The sequence below is a fragment of the Mandrillus leucophaeus genome, unplaced genomic scaffold (assembly GCF_000951045.1).
Source record: "Mandrillus leucophaeus isolate KB7577 unplaced genomic scaffold, Mleu.le_1.0 Scaffold170, whole genome shotgun sequence".
Lineage (NCBI taxonomy): Eukaryota > Metazoa > Chordata > Mammalia > Primates > Cercopithecidae > Mandrillus > Mandrillus leucophaeus.
This window is the reverse complement of record NW_012101699.1, coordinates 1379337-1384577: the sequence shown is the minus strand read 5'-3', so window position 1 is coordinate 1384577 and position 5241 is coordinate 1379337. Positions and strand designations below refer to the sequence as shown.

At 46.7% G+C, this 5241-nt stretch overlaps 1 protein-coding gene across 2 annotated transcripts in view; it reads left to right on the top strand.

Annotated features, from left to right (window-relative positions):
- CANX (calnexin) overlaps positions 1-5241 on the top strand; it is a 32501-nt gene that overhangs the window by 1330 nt on the left and 25930 nt on the right. The window contains exon 1 of one of the 2 annotated variants that reach the window (XM_011976865.1): positions 8-493. The exons of the other annotated variant lie outside the window; for it this stretch is intronic. The gene's annotated coding sequence lies outside the window, so the exon portion shown is untranslated. Of the gene's footprint in view, positions 1-7; positions 494-5241 lie in introns of those variants that run through there. 2 annotated transcript variants of the gene reach the window in all.

Genomic DNA, 5241 nt, shown 5'->3' with positions numbered 1-5241 from the left:
CTCTCTGGTTGGGGAGCGGGCCCAGGCCGCGCGGCCGGGGTCGGGAGGCGTGGCAGGTGGCCCTACAGCCTTCCTTGACCTCTGGGAAAGCTGACTTATTCCTGTGGCTTTGCTTCTAGGGCTTTCTTAGGCCTCTTTGCCTGCTGCCTGGCAGCCGCGAGGTGGGCTGGAGTAACTGGGTAAAAGTGTGGAGTGGAATCGGGCCTGCTGGGTACCCCTAGCAGTAGGGAAGGATGGTGTTAGACCGAGAGGGAATGTTCAGGATTAGCGTTCCAGTTCAGTATTTGGAAATCCAAAGAGTAGACTGGACCCTAGCTCCCTGAAGAGAAAGGGGAATGTACTAGAAGGAGAACACGCAGTGGTTGAGAAACTTGACAGTTACAGCACCTATTCTGGAGGAGAGTCATCCAGTTGGAGATGGACAGGGCGTTAAAAGCAGGAAAGCACCCGAAAACTCATCTAATGCATCTGTTTTTACAGGGGAGGCCTAGAGGTATGAAATGACTGGCCCAAGGTCATGCGATTAGTTTAATGATGGTGCTGGGATTATAGTTCAGGGATAGGCAGTGCAGTGGTTCACGTTAAGGCCCTGGCTCAAGTCTTTCATTGGTCATTTGTTGCTCTGTGAACTTCGGCAGTTTTCTTACCCTTTGTGCCCCCGTTCTTGTCCAGTGATGGATATAATAATACCTGATGGATCTGTGAGGATTACATTCAGATATGTATACAATAAGGGAAGTCTGACATTTAGTAACTGCCCCATAATTACTGCAATACATTATTATAATCTGAATGCCTTTGGACCAATACACTGCCATCCTAGTGAACTGGTTCAGTCCTGTTTCCCAGGACCTGAAGTCACAGTTATGGTGATGGAAGAAACTGGGCATTGTGTATTAACTGTTAGGTATGACACAAGTGATTGCTGGTTGAGGGAAGTTAAACTGAGCTTAATATTAAAAGATTGAGAGGACAAGATGAACTATAGTTAAGTCTTTTTACCTCTGATTTAGGAAATGGAATATTTTGCTTAATTTTTTAATTAGATTTTTTTAAGGGGGAAGAATTTTATTGATCTTTAAAATCATTCTGTATCTCAGTCTTTTCCCAATATTGTTTGAGGGTCATGAATAGAATCAACTGCCATGTTAATCAACTGTTGTACATTTGGTGTAATTATACTTAGAGCAGAGGTAAAGGACTATGTGGGAGTTCTTTGCATCAACCAGGGTGCACAGACAAGCCAGGTAACTGGGTCATGAGAATGCCCGAGTGAACTGTGTGTGGGGTTAGTGTTGCACAACAGAAATTTTCTGACTTGGCTGCAGGTGGGTGTCAGCATTCCCCCACACCTTACTATCTGGACTCCACAGTTCATTTAGCGCATTATCTTCTCAGGGCCACAAGGGGTAAATGTTTTGACAAAAGTCGTTGCTGCCGTTTTGGCAATCACACTATTGCATCCTTGTAGTTAGAGTTCTCTTTGCCCTGGAAGACAGCTTAAGGGGATGAAGTGGCAGTTGGTGAGCATGAATTGCAGGCTCATGAAACTTGAATTGTGGGCCCAGTGTGGTAGCTTTTTTTTTTCTTTTTGAGGCGGAGTCTCGCTCTGTCACCCAGGCTGGAGTGCAGTGGCACGATCTCGGCTCACCGCAAGCTCTGCCTCTTGGGTTCACGCCATTCTCGTGCCTCACCCTACCGAGTAGCTGAGACTACAGGCACCCACCACCACACCCGGCTAATTTTTTTGTATTTTTCAGTAGAGACGGGGTTTCACCGTGTTAGCCATGATGGTCACGATCTCCTGACCTCGTGAACCACCCGCCTCAGCCTCCCAGAGTGCTGGGATTACAGGCGTGAGCCACCACCGGTAGCTTTTGTCCTACTTTGGTTTCCGTAACTTTAGGAATACGAAGTCTGCTGGGTTCTTCACCTTTAGGGGGCAATTGGGAGGGGCAGATAAAACGGTGAACATGGAACTACTTTAAAAAGTGTAATGAATTGGCTGGGCACGGTGGCTCTCAACGCCTGTAGTTCGAGCACTTTGGGAGGCTAAGATGGGCAGATTACTTGAGGCCAGGAGTTGGTGACCAGCCTCGCCAACATGGTGAAACCCTGTCTCTACTAAAAATACAGAAAAAAAATTAACCTCTGGCTACTCTGGAGGCTGAGGCAGGAGAATCACTGAACCTGAAAGGCGGAGGTTGCAGTGAGCGGAGATGGTGCCATTGCACTCCAGCCTGGGTGACAGAGTGAGACTCCATCTCAGGGGAAAAAAAAAAAAGTGTAATGAACTGTGCAAATAGAATACGTAGTTCATAATAACTCCTAGGAAATAATGAAAGTATCTAAACACAGTTATAGCCTATATAGCTTATGGTAAAACTTGTCAGGAAAGTCCTGGTTGAATTCTTTGTTACTGCAACAGATGTACTTTTTTTTTTTTTTTTTGAGACTGAGTCTCCCTCTGTCACCCATGCTGGAGTGCAGTGTTGTGATCTTGGCTCACTGCAACCGCTGCTTCCCGGGTTCAAGCAATTCTCCTGCTTCAACCTCCCAAGTAGCTGGTACTACAGGCACGTGCCGCCACGCCCAGCCCATTTTTTTGTATTTTAGTAGAGATGGGGTTTCACTGGGTTGTCCAGGCCGGTTGCGAACTCCTGAGCTCAGGCAGTCCCCCTGCGTCGGCCCCCCAAAGTGCTGGGATTACAGGTGTGAGCCACTGCGCCTGGCCCTACTTTTTTTTTTTAGAGACAGGGTCTTGCTCTGTCATCAGGCTGGAGTGCAGTGGTGTGATTATTGCTCACTGCAGTCTTAAACTCCTGCGCTTATTGGTGCAAGTGATCTTCCTGCCTCAGCCTCCTGAGTAGCTGGAACTACAGGCGGATGACACTACTCTTAGCTAATTTTTTTTTTTTTTTTAAATTTTTCATAGTTACTTCACTTTGTTGCCCAGGCTGGTCAAGCGATCATCCTGCTTCCTCCGACTCCCAGAGTTCTGGGATTACAGGTGCGAGCCCCCATGCCAACCAGGAGACCAGAAATTAAGCTCAGCTTTCTCTACCTTCTTCTCTCCCTCCCTCCCTTTCTTTCTTCCTTCTTTTTTAAAACTTTGTGGTATCTGTTTGTGAATTGCTTATTTTACTTAGCATATTGTCTTCAAGGGTTCATCCATGTTATAGCCGGTGATGGGATTTCTTTCCTTTTTGAGGTTGAATAGTATTCCGTTGTATACCTGTACCACATTTGGTTTACTCATTCATCCATTGATGGACATTTGGGTTGCTTCTGACTCTTGGCTGTTGTGAGTAGTACTGCTATAAACATGGGTCTGCAAATATCTCTGAAACTCTGCTTTCTTTTTCTGTTTGTTTGTTTGAGACAGCCTTACTCTGTTGCCCAGGCTTGAATGCAGTGGTGCCATCACAGCTGACTTTTTTATTTTTTTGAGACAGTCTCACTCTGTCGCCCAGGCCCGGTGCAGTGGCATGATCTCAACTCACACTGCAAACTCCACTTCGCGGGTTAAAGCAATTCTCCTGCCTCAGCCTCCTGAGTAGCTGGCCACCACGTCCGCCTAATTTTGTATTTTTAGTAGAGTCAGGGTTTCTCCATGTTGGTCAGGCTGGTCTTGAACTCCCGACCTCAGGTGATCCACCTGCCTCGGCCTCCCAAAGTGCTGTGATTACAGGTGTGAGCCACCACGCCCAGCCTGCCCAGCTAATTTTTGTATTTTAGTAGAGATAGGGTTTTGCCATGTTGGCCAGGCTGGTCTTGAATTCCTGACCTCAGGTGATCAGCCTGCCTTCGTCTCCCAAAGTGCTGGGATTATTGGCGTGAGCCACTGCGCCTGGCGTATTTCTTATTTTTATTTTTATTTTTTGAGGAGGTGGAGTCTCTCTCTGTGGCCCAGGCTGGAGTGCAGTGGCGCCATCTCGGGTCACTGCAACCTCCGCCTCCCAGGTTCAAGCGATTCTCCTCTCTCAGCCTCCTGAGCAGCTGCGGCTACAGATGTGCACCACCACGCTTGGCTAATTTTTTGTATTTTAGTAGAAAGGGACTTTCACCATGTTTCCCTAGCTGGTCTCAAACTCCTGAGCTCAGGCAGTCTACCAGCCTCCCAAAGTGCTAGGATTACAAGCATGAGCCACCCCACCCTGCCCAATGGTTCACTTTAGCTTCAACCTCTCAGGCTCAAGCTTCTCCTACTTTAGCCTCCTGAGTAGCTGGGACAACAGGTGTGTGTGCTACCATGTCTGGGTGAAGTTTTCTTTTTTTGATTTTTTGTAGAGACAGGATCGTGGTTTTTGTTTTGTTTTGTTTTGTTTTGGTAGAGACGGGGTCAGGCTGTGTTTATGTTGGCCAGGCTGGGAAATAAGGTCTTAATCGAGGGAGTTGAAGATTCTTGGGGGAATGGCACGTAGAGCAGCTGTGGAGGGAGAGGGTGCTGATTGCTAGCTAAAGACTTAGACATTTTTGCAGACATGGACTCATGATAGTTTTTGGGTGATGAGTCTGTCTTGTTTTAGGATAGCTTGAAAGAGGAGGAAGAAACTAGAGGCCATAGTAATATAAGGTAACATTAAGTATCCTGATGTCAGTAATGGAGAAGAATGAAAGACTAGGATTGATCGGGTGACTGTGTGGGCAGAGGATGTGAGGAGAAAAGGACATCGCGTGTGTGTGTGTGTGTGCACATTTCTAGTTGTATATCTTCTACTTGTTTTCTCCCCCACCTTTTAGCTGTGCTTTCTTAGGGCCAAAAATGAAAATTTCCCTGCTACCAACCACATCATCTTGTGCATCTGTGTAGCTCAGTTTTTATTTCTTTAGATCTGTGGTCCTTGGAAAGAGAGCCCACTACCACCCAAGACACGTCTAATATAATACACAGGGCACTTACGTGGTTAGAAAATAAGAGATAAAAGTAGCTTGTTGGCCAGGCACAGTGGCTCACTCCTGTAATCCTAGCACTTTGGGAGGCCGAAGCGGGCAGATCACGAGGTCAAGAGATTGAGACCATCCTGGCCAACATGGTGAAAACCCGTCTATACTAAAAATACAAAAATTAGCTGGGTGTGGTGGCACACACCTGTACACCTGTAATCCCAGCTACTTGGGAGGCTGAGGTAGGAGAATCACTTGAACCCAGGAGATGGAGGTTGCAGTGAGCGAGATAGCGCCAATGTACTCTAGCCTGGTGATAGAGTAAGACTCTATCTCAAAAAAAAAAAAAAAAAA